The 23,288-nt window shown below is 35.8% G+C and overlaps 1 protein-coding gene across 1 annotated transcript in view; it reads right to left on the bottom strand.

The window, feature by feature from the left end:
* SOX5 (SRY-box transcription factor 5) overlaps window positions 1-23,288 on the bottom strand; it is a 993,423-nt gene that overhangs the window by 764,886 nt on the left and 205,249 nt on the right. The gene's annotated exons all lie outside the window — the stretch shown is intronic.

Here is a 23,288-nt window from a genome sequence, read left to right on the forward strand (position 1 = left end):
AATAACTCAGTAGGTTGTACATGCTTATGTCACTCATGTCATGCTTTATTGTGGTGATTTGTTTTTGTTTTGTCTTTTTCTATCTTTATTGAGATATAACTGACATAGAGCATTATGTAAGTTTAAGGTGTACAATGTGATGATTTGATATACTTATATATTGCAAAATGATTACCATAGTAGAGTTAATTAAAATCTCCATCACCTCACGTAATTACCATTTCTTCTTTGTGGTAAGAACATTTAAGATCTATTCTCTTAGCAAATTTCAGGTACATAATAACAGTACTGTCAGCTATAATCACCATGCTATACATTAGACCCCAGAACGTATTCATCTTATAATTCAAAGTTTGTAGCCTTTGACCAACATCTCTGCATTTCCTCATCCCCTAGCCCCTGTCAACCACCATTCTACTCTACGTTTCTATGAGTTTGGCATTTTTTAGATTCCACATGTCAGTGATATAACAGTATTTGTCTTTCTCTGTCTGACTTATTCAACTTAGCATAATGCCCTCGAGGTCCATCCATGTTGTTGCAAAGGACAGGATTTCCTTCTTTCTCATGGCTGAATAATATTCCATTATGTGTGTGTGCGTGTCTGTGTGTGTCTGTATGCGTGTGTATACAAGCATACCTCAAAGATATAGTGGGTTCGGTTCCAGACCACCGCAATGAAGTGACTATTGCAGTAAAGGAAGTTAAACGATTTTTTTTACTTTCTCAGTGCATATAAACATTATGCTTACAGTATAGTGTAGTCTATTAAGTATGCAATAGCATCATGTATAAAAAAACGTACATACCTAAATTTAAAAATAATGCTTTTGTTAAAATGGTGCTGATAGAGTTGCTCCACAGAGGGTTGCCACAAATCTTCAATTTGTAACAAATGTAATATCTGCAAAGCGCAGTAAAATGAAGCGTAACAAAATGACGTATGCCCATATGTGTATACACACACGCACACACACACAATTAATTAATTAAAAATAGAATTATCATATGAACCAGCAATTCCACTTCTGGTTATATATCCAAAGAAATGCAATCACAATCTCAAAGAAATATTCACACTCCCATGTTCATTGCAGCATTATTCACAACAGCAAAGATATGGAAACAACCTAGTGTCTCTCATCAAATGAATGGATATATATAGTCACATCTTCTTTATTCATTCATTCATTGAAGAATTCAATCTCCTTACTCTTTATTGTTCTGTGGAAATCTTTTTCTTCATGATTCAGTCTTGGTAGGTTGTACTTTTCTAGGAATTTATCCATTTCTTCTTGGTTATCCAATTTGCTGGCATATAATTGTTCATAGTAGTCTCTTAAGAGCCTATGATTTCTGTACTTGTAATGTCTCCTTTTTCATTTCTGATTTCATTTATTTGAGTCTTCTCTCTTTTTTTCTTAGTCTTGCTAAAGGTTTGTAAATTTTGTTTATTGCTTCAAAAAATCAGCTCATATTTTCATTGATCTTTTCTATTGTTTTTCTGGTCTCAATTTGATTTCTTTCTACTCTGATCTTCGTAATTTCCTTCCTTCTGTTAATTTTGGGCTTCGTTTGTTCTTTTTCTAGTTCCTTGAGGTGTAATGTTAGGTTGTTTATTTGAGATCTTTCTTTTTTCTAAATGTAGGCATTACTGCTATAAACTTTCCCCTTAGAATTGCTTTTGCTTCATCCTATAAGTTTCAATATACTGTGCTTCCACTTTCATTTGTTTCAAGATATTTTTTATTTCCCTTTTGATTTCTTCTTTGACCCATTTGTTGTTTGGGAGTGTACTGTTTAATCTCCACATATCTGTGAATTTTCTAGTTCTCCTCCTGTTATCAATTTCTAGTTTCACACCATTGTGGTTGGAAAAGATACTTGGTATGATTTTAATCTTCTTAGATTTTCTAAGATTTTTTTTGGTGTCTTATTACATGATCTCTTCTGGAGAATGTTCTGTGTACACGTGAGAAGGAAGTGTATGCTGCTGCTATTGGATGGAATGTTCTGTATACTTCTGTTAGGTCTAAAGTATAGTTCAAAAGTCCTGTGTTTCTGTATTAATTTTCTGTCTGGATGACCTATCCACTGTTGAAAGTTGAGCATTATAAAATGACCTTGTCTGTCTCTTGTTAAAGGTTTGGCTAAAAGTCTATTTTGTTCAGTGTAAGTATAGCAACTCCTGCTCTCTTTTGGTTTCCATTCTGATGGAATATCTTTTCCATCTTTTCACTTCAACCCTATGTGTGTCCTTAAAGCTGAAGTAAGTCTCTCATAGGCAGCACATAGTTGGATCTCATGGGTTTTTTTTTTATCCTTCCAGGCATTCTATATATTTTGATTAGAGAATTTAATCCATTTACATCTAGAGTAATTATTGCTAGGTAGTCCTTAATAATGCCATCTTTTAATTGTTTTCTGCTGTTTGTAATTCCTTTGATCCTTTCTCCCTCTCTTACTGCCTTCCTTTGTGGTATGCTTTGATTCCCTTCTCTTTATCTTTTGTCAGTCTATTGTAGAATTTGTGGTTACCAGGAAGCTTCCATAAAACATCTTATAGATAAAATAGTCTAGTTTATACTGATAAAAAACTTAACTTTAATCACACACAAAAACTATATCATTTTACTACCCCCTTTTATGTTTTTGATGTCACAATATATCTTTTTACATTGCATATTCATTAACATTATTGTAGGTATAGTTATTTTTAATACTTTTGTCCTTTAACCTTTATACTAGAGTTGTTAACACACCACTATATTATAGTATTAGAGTAATCAGAATTTGACTATATACTTATCTCTACCAGTGTGTTGTATATTTTCTTATGTTTTCATGTTACCAAATAGTGTCCTTTCATTTCAGCATTTCTTGTAAGGCAGGCCTAGTGGAAATGAACACTTTCAGCTCTCATTTATATGCAAAAGTTTTTCTGTCTCCTTTATTTCTGAAGGACAACATTGCTGGATAGAGTATTCTTGGTTGGCAGTTTTTTTTCTTTCAGCATTTTGAATATATCACCCCACTCTTTCCTGGCCTGTAGATTTCCACTGAGAAATCCATGGATAGCTTTATTGGGGGTGGGGGGGGGTTCCCTTGTAACTTATAAGCTTCTTTTCTCTTGCTGCCTTTAAGATTACCTCTTTGTCTTTGATTTTTGACAGTTTTATTAGAATATGTCTTGGAGAAGAAGAATATGTCAGGAACTTGGATATCCAAATTCCTCCCCAGATTTGGGAAGTTCTTGGCTATTATTTCTTTAAATAAGCTTTCTACCCCCTTCTCCCCCTACTCTCCTTTCAGAACTCTGATAATTCTTTTGATGGTACCCTATAGCTCATGTAGGCTTTCTTCACTCTTTTTCATTCTTTTTTCTTTGTTCTCATGTGACTGGATAATTTCAAAGTTCATGTCTTCTACTTCACGGATTCTTTCTTTTGCTTGGTCAGTTCTGCTGTTGATGCTCTCTATTGCATTTTTCATTTCATTTATTGTATTCTTTACCGCCAGAATTTCTGTTTCATTCTTTTCTTTGATTTCTATCAGTTTGCTAAACTTCTTATTTTGTTCAGGTATTGTTTTCCTGATTTCATTGAATTGTCTTTCTGTGTCTTCCTGTAGCTTACTGTACTTCCTTAAAACAGCTATTTTGAATTCTTTCTTAGATATAAATTGCCAATCTGCATGTCTTTGGGTTCAATTACTAGAGATCCTTTGGTGGTGTCATGTTTCCTTGATTTTTCATGTTCCTTGAAGTTTTGCATTGTTGTCTTCTCATATGAAGTAGGAGTCACCTCCTCAGTCTTTACTGACTGCTTTTGGGAGAGAAATATCTCCCATCAGCCCTGCTAGGGATTCTGAGGCTTTCTCAGACCTTCTGTGGATCTGCTTGTTCCACACTTCTTGCTCCCTCTTGCTGCAGAATTCTTACATTTGTATGCCCTCTCTCAATCGTGCAAAATACTAGAACAGGTACTGACAGCTTCCCTGCTGCTTTCCCAAGGGTGATTTTAGAACTGAAGTTTGTGATCTTTCCCTGGTCCATGGGTTTGGGCTAACTTTCTGTCTTTTCTAGCTATCTGCCCAAACTCACTTTCACCACTGCCACAAGAAGCATACACACGGTGCCAGCCATGGGGTGGAGGGGGTTGTGGATGAGACGCACAAAGCCTGGGGGTGCCCATGGGCCAGCTGGAGAGATTGCAGGTGAGGAGTCCCCAGTGGTTCCTGGGCAGGCTTCTTGATGAAATCCATGTCACAGTTAGTAGGAGCCACATCCTTTTAATGTCCTCCAAGAGTTCTATCTGCTATTCTCCCAGCCACTTCCCATCCCTAGTCAAGTCAAGCACATGATTTAGTGCTCCTCTCCAATGTGCTCAAACTTGTATATATTTTCCCCAATGGTGTGTTCTCCCTCTGGAAACCTGCATTTCCACAAAGGCTTTCTGGTTCATGGGTAACTGAATGAGACAGTGTTCTGCAGGGGCTCCTGGACCATGGCCAAGAGGGCTAGAGCCAATTCATGGGCCACTGCTGGGTCTACAGCTGGGACCAAAGTCTATATGCCTATTACCAGATGCACAAGGAGGAGGGACTCCTCCTAGCTTCTTTGGCATATGATACTGGATCTACAGCTCCCACAAAAGCACTTGATCCATGGATGAATGCCAAATTGTTGTTGAGGGGGGACATGATGAGGAATATCTTATTCAGCCATGTTCCTGACATCACCCCTGTGGTCACCTGTTTACATTTCTACTAGACTGCTAAATTTCTAGTAGGCGGGTACAGGCTTCCCTTCACTTTGCATTCCCAGTGCATATCACAGTGATAAAACTCTGGGATAAGCACATAAATATATAAAAAAATATTTGGAAAAAATTATACAGGTTTCACAAAAGCACCAAAGGTGGAGCAATCTGTTCTTTAATAAACAAGGATTCTCATTCTTTCTCCTATTTTTGGCTCTTTTGGTTTTCATACAATCAAGTTAAAATTGTTTTTAAAAATGTTTCCTCCTATTTGTTCCAAACAACTAGCTTCAATAGGAGTTTTCCTTCTCTACTTTTTTTTCCTTTAGAGGTCTTATTTTCAACTCTTCAACCTTGAACCCTTAATATGATCTTACTATTTATGCTTTCAAAGAGTTCACACTAAAGTGGTTGTTCTGCTTCACCAGATTTCTTCAATTTCCATTCTTTAGAGTAAATTCTTATTATCTAGTATCTTTGCTCTTAGTTTTAACTTTTTTCCCTGAATGATATAAAAGCATATTTAATCCCCTCTTGCACATATATGGGCATATTTTGACTGTATGGCTAAACCAATTCACCATGAAGTCATGAAACTTTTTTCTGTGACCAATCTCATATAACATTCTTCAGATTCTAAATTTTTACTCAGTGTATCATCTATAGGATGCAAGTTTAGCTTTTTTTTTTTTTTCTGTCTGTGTTGTACTAAGTCATCCACATTCCCTTTCCCTGCCCCCTCATTAGCAGGCCTGTTTGTGTGAAAATATTAGCCAGAGTTAATGCTATAGCCAGAATGTCAGACAGATTCACTCCTTGCAAAGCTAACTGGTTCATCTATGAATTAAAAAATCTAAAAACTCAGTTCTGATATTCACACATGATAGGTGAGTAACTGATGTTTGTGAATTAATAAATTTCTTCATTAATTAATAAAATTTCATGTACTTAGGTACTGCTACTTCAATTTATGTTTGAGCAGAAAAATCTCAAGTGGGTTATCACACTGATAGAACTCTTACTAATTATATTTGTATGAAATTTGAAGATTAAACATTAAATAATTGCAATTAAAGAGACACATGAAATAAAATATTGGTACCTTCCCAAAGATAATCACCCTAAAGTGAACATCAGAATTTTTTTCACGTTGAAGTGTTTAAAGGCTTATCACATAAAAGCCAAAGAGTATAATACATTAAATCTGGATCTATATTTTTTAAATTTCAGGTCCATGAATATCACATTCTCATTTTAAATTCATACCATACTAGAGACTATCTTAGTTTTACAGTGTTGACTCAACATATTTGAACACATAATTATTTGGGCCATCTAGATAGAATATAGAAAAATAAAAATATATACTTATAGAACAAATTTTAACATTTCAAGGAAGCATCTTCAGGGTAACTGTAAGTAGAATATTTACTGAGTACCTGCAATAGATTGGCTAAAGAATCTGTCATTTAATTCAACATTGAATTAAAACAGAAATTGGAAAAATTAAGTTATATTATGTGAATGAACTTCAAAAGGTTCAGAAATTGGCCCTGATATACTCACAGCCTCATCCAAACTGGAAGTCTGAAATATTATGTTGAAAATGGCTTAAAACTGTCTTTTTTGAAAGACTACAGGACATTTATTTTCTCCTTCCCACCAGACTATAAATGCTGGAAGAACAACCTGTCTTATGGCATTTTGGGCACACAATTTCCCTTCCCAGCAATAAAGAAAGAGTACAGAGTTTATGTCTATTTGATTCCCATCTGTCAACCAAACAGCAGTGAGATCAAACCCATCATTCAATTTCTAAGGCTGTTTATTAGGTATATGCTTGATCATGGCCTTTTAGGAATCCCATTCATAAGATGAAAAAGTCCAGGTAGCAACCTATGCCACATTGATAGTAAATTTAAGTTAGATGTACATATGTTTTGGTTTTTATTAGCTGTCACACATGGTCATTATTAGCAAAGTGTACTTAAGTACTTCCTTAAGGTGTTATTTCTGATGTTACTTATGACAAGTGAAAAAGATCACCTCCCCCCAGATGGGGACAGGCATTTAAAAAGCATAAGAACTAAACAAGATAACAAAGCCTGTAGTAACAACTATTGCCAATAAACAATGTTCATTGTAATGGGAGGTATTATGAATGGAGGTGATGGAAATAATGGCAGCTTTGAAGGAAAAATTGTTTATGTGTGTGCATGCACGTGTGTGTGTGAGTGTGTGTGTTGTGTGTGTTCCTGATTATCCATTCTAGTACAAGTTCTTCTTTGAGGCTGACCTAAATTTTCTTTCCTGTAAAAAGTCTGAAACCATTATGCTAGTGTCTCACTGAGCTGACGTTTCTCACAGATATTATACTGAATTGTCTCACATTTTCTCTATGTTATACCCTTGATAACAAGTTAAAAGTGTAAGAAGGAAAAATAAAACTACCTGCAAACAAGAAACCCCTGTTAATGAAATTCTGCATTGCATAGTCAACTTTTTGCTTGGGAAAGAAACCAAACTCATACTCACAAAAGGATGGGGTGCAAGTGTGAATTGGGGCAGTGTAGAACAATGGTTGCTGTCATAATTTCTGAAGGCTATTTCTGTCATGATTTCTAGTCATTATTACCTCCAAAGAGTCAAACAATTTCAAGATGAAGCCCTTTGCCCCATTCAAACATAAACCATGTGTTACTTTATGTTACTAAGTTGTTTTTTTTTTTAATCTCATTCAATTTTATAAGATAGTGTGGTCTCTGGCCCAGCAGCATCAGTATCATCTGGGAACCTGTTAGGCATGCATATTCACAGACTTCACACAAACCTACAGATTCAGAAACAATGGGATCAGCCCATTAATCTATTTTAATAAGCCCTCCAAATAAGCCTGTACCATTGTAATAAATGTATTAATTTTTATAATATGAATTATTTCATTCATTCTCAAATCAGCTCAGTGAGGTTGTAGAGTAAAACAAACAGGTAAGGATATATCATTGTAGAATGGAGATATATATATATTATTAAATTAATTAGTGACACAGCAGTGACAGAAGTAAGGTTTAAAACTCCAGACATAAATCATATTAATTTTCTGGAACTTCAACATACCCTTTCCTTAAGGTAAAACATTAAAAAATTCAGTAGATGTTTAATAATATATTAGTATTAATCTCTTTATATTTAACATGTGTAAATGTTAATATATTAAAGAGGATGTTCCAAACAATTTAAAAAATCACTGCTATATTTTAAATGTTCATGAGGAAAAGAAAAATGTCTCTTCTGCTTGCTATCAAGTTTGGGGTGCTTTATTACAGTTTTAAATATTGGAAAACTGTTAATGGTCTATTGAATTATTAAACAGTGGGTAAAAGGTCATGTGCTCAGATATATCTGATTCCTGGTATTGGGAAATGATAGTGAAAGGGCTATGTCTGCCATGATGTTTTTAAATTTGTTTGGGAAGGGGGGATAAAATTTATTTATACTTCAGAGGGGAGGAAAAGTCAAAATTTTTAAAGGAGAGTGAGTTTCATTTTCCTTAACTAAGTTCCTGGAGAGTAATTCGATGGAAGTTTTTAATAAAGACTGCAAAATAACCACAAGAGGGACTTCCCTGGTGGTGCAGTGCTTAAGAACCCACCTGCTAATGCAGGGGACATGGGTTCAAGTCCTGGTCCGGGAAGATCTCACATGCCACGGAGCAACTAAGCCCATGCGCCACAACTACTGAGCCTGTGTTCTAGAGCCCGCGAGCCACAACTACTGAAGCCCGCGCACCTAGAGCCCATGCTCCTCAACAAGAGAAGCCACCGCAATGAGAAGCCCACACACCGCAATGAAGAGTAGCCCCTGCTCGCCACAACTAGAGAAAGCCCGGGCACAGCAACGAAGACCCAACGCAGCCAAAAAACAAAAACAAAAAACAAAAAACAAAAGCAAAATGACTACAGGAAAATGTTCAATTAACAGAGAGGAACGCCTCCATTATTAAATCAATGTAATACATTATTATGTATAAATAAAGGCTGCCATGAATTCAGTGTATTACAGATTTTTACCTTTAAAGGAAAGATGATGACCTTAAGACTAGGAAAACACTTGGACAAAACAGAAATGGACTGGACAGTCCTTTGCTATTAGTTGCTCAGATTTTACTTTTTTTATTAATTTTTATTGGAGTATAGTTGCTTTACAATGTTGTGTTAGTTTCTTGCTGTACAGCAAAGTGAATCAGTCATACATATGCATATATCCACTCTTTTTTAGATTTCCTTCCCATTTAGGTCACCACAGAGTACTGAGTAGACTTCCCTGTGCTGTACAGTAGGTTCTCACTAGTTATCTATTTTATACGTAGTAGTGTGTATATGTCAGTTCCAATCTCCCAGTTCATCCCACCCCTCCCCTCCCCACTTAGTAACCGTTAAGTTTGTAGTTGCTAAGATTTTACTCTTTAACAAGCAGAAAGGAAGCAATAATTTTAGATTTGGATCTTAAATTTCTTCAAATTATATCTCAAGTGTCTTTTTGCTTGAAGTTGATTTTGAAATGTAGCAATTAGTAATTAAACATTGTTCTTGATATTAATTCATTAAATCTTTTGTTTGGAAAAATCCCAATCATATTCACAGTGCTCTACTTTTCTGGATTAAAAAATCAAGGTTCAAACATTTCCATAAATTGCCTTTGGTAGAAGAGATGGATAAATAAATTGATTCCAAGATAAGCTACCTTCTGTCTCTTATTAGAGTTCTGTGAAACTATGTCTCTTATTTGATCTTGGAATTTTTCTTTAATAAGTATGTATGTTTTCCTATTCATAGTTAAATGCAAGAAAGGACTATTTTGCATGTGTAATTCTATAGGTAGTTGTGACACTCATTTTTTAACAAAGAAAAGTTTTTGTAGTACTGTATTACATATATTAGCAGTTCTGAAATTCTACCTGTTTTTAAATCATTATTTTAAAACTCTATATCCTCTCTCATTGTGACAAATATATAGCATAGTAGTTAAAACACCAGATAGTGAAGCCAAATTACCTAGATAATCTTTTCTCCATTTAGTAGTTATGTGTCTTCAGGCATGTTATCTAACTTCTCTGCACCTCAGGGTTGATTTTTTTTTTTTTTTGGTATGTATGTAAGATTAAAATTATAACAATACCTAGCTTTTAGGGTTATTGTGAACTTTCAATGAATTAATACATGTACAAGACTTAATATAATGTCTAGCTCCTGGGAAATATTCAATAAAGACTAGTTATTATCTTATACAGTACATTTTATATTACAAACGTTATTTAATCTTTTTAAGCCTCCTATTTCTCACATGTGATAATGCAAACATTTATTTCTTCCTTCCTCCTTAAAATACAAACCACAAATTAATAAACATTTGAGGTACCAAGAGTGTGGCTAATAGATAATTTTGGATATATTGTTTTCTTGAATAAAAGGCAAGATAATCCCAGCTCTAGCAGTTATATAATTGTGTAATCTTGGAAAAGTTATTTAATCTCATCACATATCAATTTTTAAAAACTATCTGTAAAAATGAAATTGCAGGGCTTCCCTGGTGGCGCAGTGGTTGAGAGTCTGCCTGCTAATGCAGGGGACACGGGTTCGAGCCCTGGTCTGGGAAGATCCCACATGCCGCAGAGCAGCTGGGCCCGTGAGCCACAATTACTGAGCCTGCGCGTCTGGAGCCTGTGCTCTGCAACAAGAGAGGCCGCGATAGTGAGAGGCCCGCGCACCGCGATGAAGAGTGGCCTCCGCTTGCCACAACTAGAGAAAGCCCTCGCACAGAAACGAAGACCCAACACAGCCATAAATAAATTAATTAATTAAAAAAAAAAGTGGGACTCCTGATATTCATCCCACTTAACAAAAAAAAATGAAATTGCAAAATAAACCCTTAAAAATGGACAGTATTAATTGAACATTAATAAAATGTTATACACACTAAAACTATTGACTGTGAGGATAAAAAAGTAGGCTTTCAGTTGGACTTATACTATAAAATTTTTTAAGTTATATATCCATAGATATAAAATATGAGTGTGATCTTTTATAATTGATTTATGACAGATTTAAACACTTATAGCATTTTCAAACAAATCAATATTTATCATATTTCAGATATGCTATTTTAGAGATATCTCAGGTAGTCACATAAATCAGAAAGGGGAGAATCGCTGAGAGGAGCAACAGGAAGACCAAGATGGCAGGATATGCAATGAGTCTTGATTAAGAAAAAGATAGGACATTGCCAATAAAATCTCAGTGTCTTCCCCTCAATGAAGAATCTAGCTATCGATAAGTATATTCTAATATAAAAAGAACAGTACTGAATAACTTTATTCTGTGTCTGTGGAGGACGAAGAGCATGCATTTTCATGGTAGTAAGAAGATGTATTTTAGGGACTTCCCTGGAGGTCCAGTGGTTAGGACTCTGTGCTTTCACTGCCAAGGGCCCAGGTTCAAACCCTGGTCGGGGAACTAAGATCCCGCACCCCACACAGCACAGCCCACCCAAAAAGATTTATTTTAGATATAATATAAAAAAGAACATTCTCAACCATGTGAGTTATTACATACTGAAATAAACCCCACCCCATGACTGGTAAGAATAAGGGTTCCAGAATGAGATGGATATACGAATATACCATCTCTCAACTGAAGGCAATAAAATCTTCTTCATAGCCTTGTCGTAAGGATTAAAAAAGAGAGCACTTTATATAAGGGTAATACTAATAGTAGTCACCCCAGAGATAGGGGTGTATGTGTGTGTCTGTTAGGTAAGGTGTGCAGTACTTGGCATTTGCTATTTGTTATTATTAAGACTTGTCAGAAAATTTTTAATTCAAGCCTCCCAAGTTTAGGCTGAAACTATATTAAAGGCAATTCCAGTCCCAAGAGTCTATAATCCTACATGTTACCTTCACCTTTATCTTTATTTCGTTATATCTCAAAGTCCCCGTTTGACAATGTAACCGCGAGGATAGGGAAGTACATACTGGGAGTTAGGAAGAAGACCTGAATTAGAAAACTGGTTCAACCATTTAATCACTTTGTAATTGAGGACAACTTCTTTACCTCTCAGAGCCCAAGTTTCATCATCTATAAAACAAGGACCCATGTTTATTCTGGTGAGAACAAAAAAAGACCACAGGTACAAAGTGCCTAATACAGCACCTGGCCAGAGTGGGGTACCTAGTAAACAGTTGTTTCCTTTTTCTTACTTTCTCCCACAAAAACTAAAGAAAAACTCTCCATCATATTCATGCCATTCCTTATATATTTAAAGCCATATCAGAGCTCTCCTTAACCTGAACATCTGCAAAGATAAAAAGGATTAAGAGCAATACAATTTGTAGGAACAGACCTGATATGAATTCTTTCCTGACTTCCCATATACAACTGACTACTTGCTCCTTGAGCACTGTGCCCCTAGCAAAGTCTCATGATTCCTACATATTTTTATTCTATTGCTTGTGTTTATATGCTTATCTATCTCTACTTCATGAGAAAAGAAAGAAGATCTGGCAAATAACTGGTGAACAGTAAATATTTTTTTTTAATTTTTTTTTTTTTTCAGTAAATATTTTTGAGTGAGGGCATGAAGCCGTGCTGTGCTATTCCTTACAAAGTCCAGCATGTTCCTGCTTCAGGCTTCTGCATTTGCTGTGTCCTCTACCTAGATTTCACCTCTCTCAGATATTGGCATGACTCCTTCCCTCACCTTTTCCAGTTATTATCTCAAATTTCACTTTTTCAGCAAAGCCTTCTCTATCCACCCTATTTTAAATGTGTGTGTGCGCATGTGTACACAAACACACACACAATGCACACCCAGCCTCCCTTTTCTCCATCTATCACTATCTGACATAGTATAAGTTGTATTAGTTGTATGATTATCTGTCTTCCCCCACTAGAGTGTAAACTTCATGAAGGCAAGGTATCTTGTCTTTTTTGTTCATTACCTAACATTTAGCACAGTGTCTGGGACATAGTAGGTGCTCAATAAATATTTGTTGAATGAATGAATAAATTTCACAACAAAATAGTATTTGGAAGAGGAAAGATGAGTACTTCTGACGAATAATAGACACATTTAGAGAAATTTAAAATTTATGTGATGATTAAGCTAATCCCTTGATATTGCATTACCACTCAGAACTCATTTTACGTTACTTGATATACTGCAGTTTTAATTTCTTCCGCAAGCAAAGGAGCTTTGTTTCTTCTCATGGGAAACAAACTAACTAGATTTATCTAGTACTAAGTTGTCTCAATTTTTCCTTATCAACACAGATCATAATATGCTGAAAGTATCCCTAAAGACTAAAGATGATGCAGTACATCCCCTCTGATTTACAGATGAGGAAACTACGAGCTAGAAAGACAGAGATTTCTAAATGTCAGTGTCAGTACTAGAACTCAGATCTTCTAACCAAGGAGTGTTACTGAGGAGCACATTTTGAAAAGAGCTATCTTTCCAGAAATAATTTATATCTAATAAAATCTCAGCTATCTTCACTGCCTACATGGTATTTGTGTCATTTAGAACTATGTTTAGTTGTTAATTAGCAAATCTCAACTATTCAAGGAGAAGGCAAAGATCTACCCATGATAGTAAATCCTGTTTCCTAAATAAGCCCTCCTCTCAACTTCTACATTTGAAACATTAACAGTGTGTCCACCTGGACTTCTTGGAGGGCTCTGGTTTGCAGGGACAATATATGCTTTGGTTCATCTATAGAACAATCAGCTTAAGGAGTTGTATTCAGATATTATTAATGTTTTCAAAACCACTTCCTATTTTCCTGCTGCAATCCCTGCCAAGCACACACTTCAGCAGACACAAAAATAATTTGGGTAGTTGACATTCAATCCAAATTTTCTATGGAAATCTGCCAGATTTGACATCTGTGAGAAAGTGGGTAATTTGTATTATCCATAGAGAGCAAAAGCTTGGTTTGATATTTCTCTGTCTCCACCCATCTCCCTATAGTGGAGCTGCTACTCAGATATACACAGAGAAGTGGGTAGCAAGGAAAATTATTTAACTCTTTTTTTTTAATTTATTTATTTTATTTTTGGCTGCTTTGGGTCTTTGTAGCTGTGCGTGGGCTTTTCTTTAGTTGTGGCAGTGGGGGTTACTCCTTGTTGCGGTGCGTGGGCTTCTCATTGCAGTGGCTTCTCTTGTTGCAGAGCACAGGCTCTAGGCTTGTGGGTTTCAGTAGTTGTGGCTCGCGGGCTCTAGAGCGCAGCCTCAGTAGTTGCGGCGCATGGCCTTAGTTGCTCCACGGCATGTGGGATCTTCCCAGACCAGGGCTCGAACCCGTGTCCCCTGCATTGGCAGCCATATTCATAACCACTGCACCACCAGGGAAGCTCTATTTAACTCTTTCACTCTTGTCTGGATATTGCAAAGGCTTAACCAAAATTAATTTTAAAGGCACAATAGCCATGAATAAAACAAATTTCAGAGGTGTGGGAGATGCAAACTACCTTTATTATTATCATTACATTTTGTCTAAAAACTATTTAACTACATTTTATCTGTTGCTTTAAAAATATTTGTCTTTAAAGCCCCCCCGCCTCACTTGGTTCAAAAACTAAAATCAAAATTTCAAGTTGATTTTCTTTTTAGAATGTTTTTACAAACCTTAATATTTGACTCTGCAGTACTACGGAAGCATGCTCAAAATCATACAAAAATATTTCTATTAATATTAAATTTTATTTCCAAAGAGTTAAGTCTAAGACATAGGTTTAACTCTTAAGGTTTCTCTCATCTCTTTAAAAGAAAGAGACAAACCTAGATATTACCATGTTCTTATATGTTACATACTAAACTGTTACCAAGATTTATACTGTAAAGAAAGTCACTAGTGAATGAATAATGTAGAAACATTAGTTCACTACATTAAAACAGGAATCCCCCCACCCCCGCTTATCCAATCAATCTAGTTGTTTAGCGTGACTCAAATTTAGAAATTAAAAATGACTATGGTATCTGGTTCTATACTGACAAATGTTTAGAAGTTGGTCAGGGGAGTAGAAAGCATTTGAAATTGCTCATTTTACAAAAGTAGAATGCAAACATTGGTGGTGTGTTAACTTTTAACACAAGAGAAAATACTTTTTCTAATACATATTTTAAAACCTAAAGATAACCAGTAATAGAATTATAAATAAGATATATAACCCCCAAATCACTGAAGAAAACATAAAATAAACATACCTTGTGTCACAAAGGACAAAAAAGAAAAGAAAGCAAGAAAGGTATAGAAATAGAAAATGCAGATCTAAAAGAAGTTTAGACAAGTTAGATTAACACACCAATTACGACAATAAATGAAAAGTTAAATTCCCTTTTGGGAAAAAAAAAATTCAGGTTGGCTTAAGAAACAAATTAAACACTATGTGTCCATAAGAGGTACTCCTACAAGAAATTTTCGATGAAAAGAATAAGGAGGGGTAGACCATGCTTAAATCGGGATATGATCTGGGCCATCAGGGCAGGAAGAATGCTGCTTTCCAAGATGGTGATAGATGGACATGGTAAGCCTGTTCAGGCTGCATATCTGAAACACAATCAGGACCTTCATTTCTCTGGGATCAATCCTGCCTGGGTCTCCTTTACTTTTCTCAATAATATGTGGCCATGACATTTTGCCTCGCCTTCACTACAGAGCAAGCTTCCTAATTCTCCATCTACAAGGCCCCACTCAAAAGAAACCTTCATGAGGGCACGAGTTTTTGTAGGTTCAGTTCAAGGCTCTATCTTTGGAAGCAGTTTAGACACATGGTAGACATGGCAAACATATATTATTTTGAATGAACGAATGAAAAAATAAATAAATATGTGTGTATATAGCATGCTAGAGACCTAAACACAATCATTTGATCTGATACATCTTCTCTCTCAAAATTCCACTGAAATGAGGAAAAGCATTTTTTATAAGTTACAAACCCAAACACTGAAGAATAAGAGAGGAAGACTATCCATTGTCAAGAGATTTCACCAAGTCTCCAGAAGATGGAAAGCAGATGCAGAAACAATGACTGATGAAGCAGCCATAAGCTAAAATATAAATACACAGGGTTGCAGCTGAAAAGCGAGCCTATTTCTCTATCAGAGCTCCAGTAGGAGATATTAGGTACCATGGAGAAGTAGAAGTGGGACAGAAAAGAAAGGTACTCACAGAAGCGCGCAGTATGGAACAGTTGATTCCCCAAGTCTTACATTATCCCCAGGTAGTTAAGTTCTTAACTAAAGAAATTGTCCAAACTGTCAAAAAAAGAACTAGGCCAGCTGGTATGGAAGTCAGCATCCCGCATTTTCCTCAGTTGACTTTAGCAGTCTTCCAAGGTAATGCAAGCAACTCACCTTCTATTTTCAGCACTAAATCAAGCCCCACATTTGTAACTAAAATGCCATTTTGAAATGGCTTTTTTATTGACTCATTCTTAAATATGCTGGGCAGCAATGGTTCACCTAATTTCTGAGAAAAGTCTACAATACAAAAGATAAACAACAAAAGCCCTCTGGGGATTTCCCTGGTGGCGCAGTGGTTAAGAATCCGCCTGCCAATGCAGGGGACACAGGTTCGAGCCCTGGTCCAGGAAGATTCCACATGCCGCGGAGCAATTAAGCCCGTGTGCCACAACTACTGAGCCTGCGCTCTAGAGCCCAGAAGCCACAACTACTGAGCCCACGTGCCACAACTATTGAAGCCCACACGCCTAGAGCCCATGATCTGCAACAAGAGAAGCCACCGCAATGAGAAGCTGGCACACTGCAACGAAGAGTAGCCCCTGCTCGCTGCAACTAGACAAAGCCCGCGCACAGCAACGAAGACCCAACGCAGCCAAAAATAAATAAATAATTTTTTTTAAAAAGCCCTCTGGAATTTATTAATATAAAGGATGAGATCTTTAAAATATTTGATTTAGAATCCACTCATTAGACTCAAGAACATATGGCACCCATAAAGCAAGTTTATGTAAGAATAATTGGAAAAATCAAAAGAACTAGGAAATTAAAATATAATTGCTGAAAAAAAGAAATTAATAGAAGTATCTTAAGTAAACGATGTGAATGTTTCCGAGAGTATAGAATAAATAGAAAGAGCTAGAATATTTGAGAGAAGATATAAAAGTTACATAGATGATCAAAACAGAAAGTCTAAGAGCTGGCCAATATCATCTCCAAAAAATATAAAAGGAAGGATATTATTCAATAAAAAAACAGAGAATTTCCCAGAACACAAGAAAGTAAATCTTATGAATGAAAAAAGATCCATACCTATAACATCCACATCAATTTCAGAACACAGGGGATAAAGAATAGATTCAAAACACTTAAAAGGAGGGGGGAACATGTCTTCAAAGGAACACGAATTAGCCTGGCATCTGAATTTTAGCAACACTGTATACTAGAAGACAAAAGAACATAGCTTCAAGACTCTGAAAGAAAAAATTTCTTTCCATTTTGAAATTTAAGCCCAGCCATGCTATTAATCAAATGCACAAGAAAATAATAATACTTTCAGATGTACAAGATCTGTTAAGGTTTAAATGGCATGTTACCTAGAAAGTTCCTTAAGGTGGTCCCCCAATAACATTTAGGAAGTAAGTGAGAGAAACCAAGACAGAAGTAGATATGAAGTTCAGGAAATCTGACCCAGGAGAAAAGCTAAGTAGTAGTAATACAGTATGGATTTAACAGGTCTCCAGGGAAAAGGTGAAATGATTAGTGTAGATAATCTGATGAAGAATTTGTAAAACTGAGAGGATGAAGGGGAAGAGTATAAGAATGTAGTGACCATTTGAAATATACCCTGGAAATATTCTCCACAGATAATGGAATCCAGAGATCAGGAACATCCCAAATATTCTCAATTGTATACTGGTTTTATGTTTTAGAGTCAACCTATGGCCAAATCTCAGAAGACTTATGTATGGCAACTGTATGGAAAATAAATGTTGTCAACTGGGATAATATAAAAGTGTTGATAGAGCTGACGGAGGTTGAGAGGTGGAAGAGAGTTTAAGAGAGAGGTGGATATAAGATGGGAACAAGAATATGCTCATTCTGCAAAGTGAGTAATCAGATAAACTGTCTGTCTTTGATTTAACAATAAATGGAGAATTTGTCTGAAGTTGTTGGGCAATGAAAACCTATCAAAATTCAACCAACTTAAGGAAAACCCAAATCGATTTAAAATAACAACTACAAAAAATATCGAAAGAGTTACCATAGTATGACTTAGAGTTGTACTTTTTCCACCAATAAGTTCTTCTAAACTTTCTAAGAATGAAGATATAAAACACAGAAAAACATAGGAAGCTATCATATTCATATTATTATGCTAGTTTAAAACTAAGTGGACAAAGTTACCAGCAAAAAATATACAGAAAAAAATTGATGGTCTGCACATTTTAAATAAATTTCTAACTAGAACACTTTCTTAGAATAAAATTTTTATGGAAGCTCTATATGTAAAACATTAAAATAAAAAGGTTTTGGTCAAAGGGATGGCATGTAGACCAAGTTTATTTATGAATACAAATAGAAAAAAATCTAAATAAAATGTAGGCAAACTAAACTCAGTGGGATCTTAAAAGATTTATCCACTAACCCAAGAAGAGTTTACTGCTAGTATATCTATTGATAAAAGAATTCACACCAGTATGATCATCTTACTAGAGGGTAAAATGACATTTTAATATTTTTAAAAATCTACTTAATGTTTAACAACAAAAAATAAACTTTTAGTAAATTAAAAATCGAAGTATATAATGCCTGAACATGATAAAGTTTATCTGTCTCAATCAAACAGGCCAACAAAAAAGGGACTATCTAAAAGATACATTATATCACTAATATTAGTAAAAATACAAGATTGCCAGCTTTCAATATTGTTAGTTAATTTTTTGATTGTTGTTAATGCTGTCTTAATAATAATTAATAATAATACAAATAGACATTTTTGGATATTTCAAAATCTCTCTGAAGTTCATCTAGTAAGAAAATAAAGGAAAATATCCTTACTAAGTTTATTAAGAAGCTGTTATCAACTAAATGAGTAATAGTACTAGTATAAGAATCAACAATCTGTGGGGGGGGGGGGGAGAGGGGATGGAACTTCCCTGGTGGTGCAGTGGTTAAGAATCTGCCTGCCAACGCAGGGGACACAGGTTCCATCCCTGGTCCGGGAAGATCCCACATGCCACAGAGCAACTGGGCCCGTGAGCCACAGCTGCTGAGTCTGCACTCTGGGGCCTGCGAGCCACAACTGCTGAGCCCACGTGCCGCAACTGCTCAGGCCCATGCACCTAGAGCCTGTGCTCCACAACAAGAGAGGCCACTGCAATGAGAAGCCGGCGCACCGCAATGAAGAGTAGCCCCCCCTCGTCGCAACTAGAGAAAGCCCGCGCAGCAACGAAGACCCAAAGCAGCCAAAAAAAAAAAAAAAAAACCAATCGGGGTGGGAGGAAGAGGGATGGATTGGGAATTTGGGGTTAGTAGATGCAAACTATTACATTTAGAATGGATAAACAACAAGGTCCTACTGTATAGCACAGGGAACTATATACAATCTCCTGGGATAAACCATAATGGAAAAGAATATTTAAAAAAGAATGTCTGTATGTGTATAACTGAGTCACTTTGCTGTTCAGCAGAGATTGCCACAGCATTGTACATCAACTCTACTTCAATTAAAAAGAAGAATCAACAATCAGTAAATAAAAATGAGTAAAATAAAATGGAATCAATTTAATACAATACCATAACCCTAAAACAACTCTAGTATTTGTAATAATTTAATAGAAAGATTATCTAATGAATAGATTGCAGAATACAGCCATTTTGGGTGAAAATTACACTAATTCCAAGTTAAGCAATAAGAAAAAAAGGATTGAATGCAAAAAATCATTAAGAAGAAAATTAGTATATGTGAGTAGTTACATTTTCTGAATACAAAAGCAACCGAAGAAACCAAAGAAATAAAAGTATAGATTTCAATGCATAAACAAAAACTAACATTGAGTACATTAAACATTAAAAGTTAGGTTAAGGACTGAGAATATACTTATAACAAATATAAGAAAAAATTTACTATATTAAGAGGATTTATAATCATATAGAAAATATATTCCAAGAGAAAAGTGGACAAAGGATGTGACCAGAAAACTCACAGACTATGAAATACAAATGGAAATAAACATATAAGAAAGATTTAGATTCACTAAAAATCAAAGAAGTGTCAAATTAAAATAAGGGTGTATCTCATAGTGCCTATCATTCTGCAAATGCTCAAGCTTGGCAAGGGGACGGTGAGCCCGGCACTAGTTTACATTGCTCATGGAAAGGCACCAAAACCCTCAGAACAATGCTTGTGCCCTTGTCATTTAGTAGCTCCAGTTCTGAGGATCTGTCTTTAGTAAATAATCAAAGATATAAACAAAGTTTTATGCACAAAGATGTAATTTAGAACAAACCACTTAAATGCCCACCCATAAGAGAATGGTCAGACACTGAAGAGTACATCATATACTCTAGAATATATCTACGTGATGACAAATCACTAAGAGTCTCATTAAGAACATTTCACCTCATTGAAAACTGATCAAAATAAGTTGTGATAAATGCAATGTATAATATATTTACAGTTATGATCCCAAATATGCTTAAAAAATAAGAGATCTGGATTAAATATATATTAAAAAGTTACAGTGACTTTTCTCTGGCTCTTGATTTTTTACATTATGCTTTATTTTCCAAATTATCTAAAATGTGAAAATAGTTCTTTCATTCTAAAAAAGTAAACATAACTTTTGAAAAAAAATAAAATGATCATTAGATCTTAGCTCTTTTGTCTCCATTTCACCCATCCTAATGCTACTAAACCACAGCAATGAACTCCTTAGCGTCATGAAAGAAAAATCCCTTTTGCCACCGTCTCAGGATTCTTTGAGACTGACAAATGTAAATCTTTACAAGATGCAACACATGCAGTCACCTTGTAGCTATTGCAGAGATGGGGAAGCGGCCGGGGTTGGGGGTGCAGGGCAGGTAGGAAAGCCCTTCTTCCTTCCCAAATCATTCTCTATCCACTACATGATTCCAGCAATTTCTAAAGAGAGGGCACTGTCTTTCATTTTCATTTTACTGTAATAATAGCCTTTATTGAGCTTTTAGCATGCGCTAAGCACTGTTATAAGTACATTACATGTATTAATTTACTTAATCCTCCCAACAACTATTCTTATCCCCATTTTATAGCTGAGGAAACTGAGGATGGGAGAGGTTAAGTTACCTATTTGAGGTCAGAGAGTAAGCGAGATACTGGGATTAAAATCCAGGCCCAAAGCTCCAAGGCCCACCCTCTTAACCCTATGCTGTAAGGAATATGTCCTTCTAAGAATTAAAATATTTAACCAAATTTACAGTAAGGTGTGAAAGGCTTATCCTTTTTTAGGGGCAGGTTCCGACTGGGAAGAGAGTACTGGCATTTTGAAGGACAGGCAGGTGACACCAGGAAGTGTATAGAAAATTTAAATTGGGATATTGACTATAAACATATAAAAAGGGTTCCGATTGGTCACATTCTCTGTAGATGTTATTTACAACTGTCTGCTTTCATTAGTCAAATTTTCAATATAATTTCAAGAATTAGAAATTGGAATATTTTATCAAGTATATTTTCAATAGCTGCTGGTTCCAGGTTAGGAATATTACCTTTTAAGTATCTGTAAAATTAAATTTTTCTTTGCACAAACATGCAATTGACTACTATTTCCTAAATTTAGACTTGGAAATAAAATATGGGGATGTGAATTTTTTTGTGTCAAATGATTCAATCATTCAAAGCTGTACCAAGAATGTTCTGAAATCAAGGGGGACAAGATCAAAAAAGACACTATCCTAGCCATTGAAGAACTCCCATTTATGGCATCCATTGAGAGGCAAGAAAATCAAATAGACCATTTTGCTTTACTATCTAAATAAAATATGCCGAAGGAAAAAAAACCTTCCTCCCTGTTAGAAGCATAAGGCATAAGAATAAAACTAAAATATCTGAAAGGCAGTATGAGAGAGAAGAGGGAACAACCTGTAGGCACAGCTGTCACTACAGAGCAGTGAGTCTGATCCTCTTTTATTAACTAGAAACCAAGTTGAGCAGAGAATGAAGATGGGGCCCAGACACTTCACAGTCAAATGAAAACCTTTGGGCATTTCCAAGCAAATAAACTCTATAAAAGGAGATGTGTTAGCCAAAATAAAATTTTTTGTGTAGTTACCCACCAAATGCATGCAATGTAAGTTAAGCCGCACTTGGATATGTACTGAAAGGAAAGTCAAAGGGTCTGAGATCTCAGAATTCTCTGCTGCAGTTAACAATTTAGATGACAAGGTCACAGTCACAACTGCAAAGTGTAACCAATAATCACCCACTTAGTGTTTTTAGAAAAATCAAAGAGAGTAACATCTCCAGAGAGAATATTAGCAGAGTTTCTTTTCTCGACATGGCTTTCAAAACCTGAGCATATGAACAACAGTCACCTTACTTCTTGTAAATTCTTTAATCAGACATTATTTCCAGTTCACAATTCTCAGATGTATTAACACCGTTATCCAGTTTATTGGCTTTCTATCACTCTGAATCTGACTTAAAACATGGGGGCTCTCACATTACCTCTTTTTGGTTTGGGAGACACATACTGCTTGAGTTCTTAAAAATGACGTTGCCACTAGGGCTTCCCTGGTGGCACAGTGGTTAAGAATCCACCTGCCGATGCAGGGGACATGGGTTCAAGCCCTGGTCCAGGAAGATCCCACATGCCGTGGAGCAACGAAGCCCGTGTGCCACAACTACTGAGCCTGCGCTGTAGAGCCCACGTGCCACAACTACTGAAGCCCGTGAGCCACAACTACTGAGCCTGTGTGCTGCAACTACTGAAGCCTGTGTGTCTAGAGCCCATGCTCCGCAACAAGAGAAGCCACCACAATGAGAAGCCTGCACACCGCAATTAAGAGGGGCCCCCGCTCGCCGCAACTAGAGAAAGCCCTCGTGCAGCAACAAAGACCCAACACAGCCAAAAATAAATACTTTTTAAAAAAAATGACATTGCCACTAGAGTAGGAAAGGAAATTTTTGCTAATGGGTAAACCTTTAAGGCACTGAAACTTTATTAAACATGGTTTTTATCAAACAAACTGTAAACAGGCCACACAATATAAACTGTACGTAGAATTATTTGGTATTAAGAAATGATGCAAGAACTTTCTGGAATCACGTGTATTCAGAAGGTGACACAACAAAAGTTTTTTGCATAAAAAGGTGAGTTGTTTCAACTAGACGGAGATGCACCCCATGTGATTTTTAAATGTAAAAATTAAAGGAATAAAACATTTTAATCATTTATTTAAGGGATGTCAAAGATGTTTCTTTTCTCTGGTTTTTGAAATGCAAATATAAATAATGTAAACTACCTA

The sequence above is a fragment of the Balaenoptera borealis genome, assembly GCF_965194805.1.
Source record: "Balaenoptera borealis genome assembly, chromosome: 13".
In the NCBI taxonomy this organism is placed as follows: domain Eukaryota; kingdom Metazoa; phylum Chordata; class Mammalia; order Artiodactyla; family Balaenopteridae; genus Balaenoptera; species Balaenoptera borealis.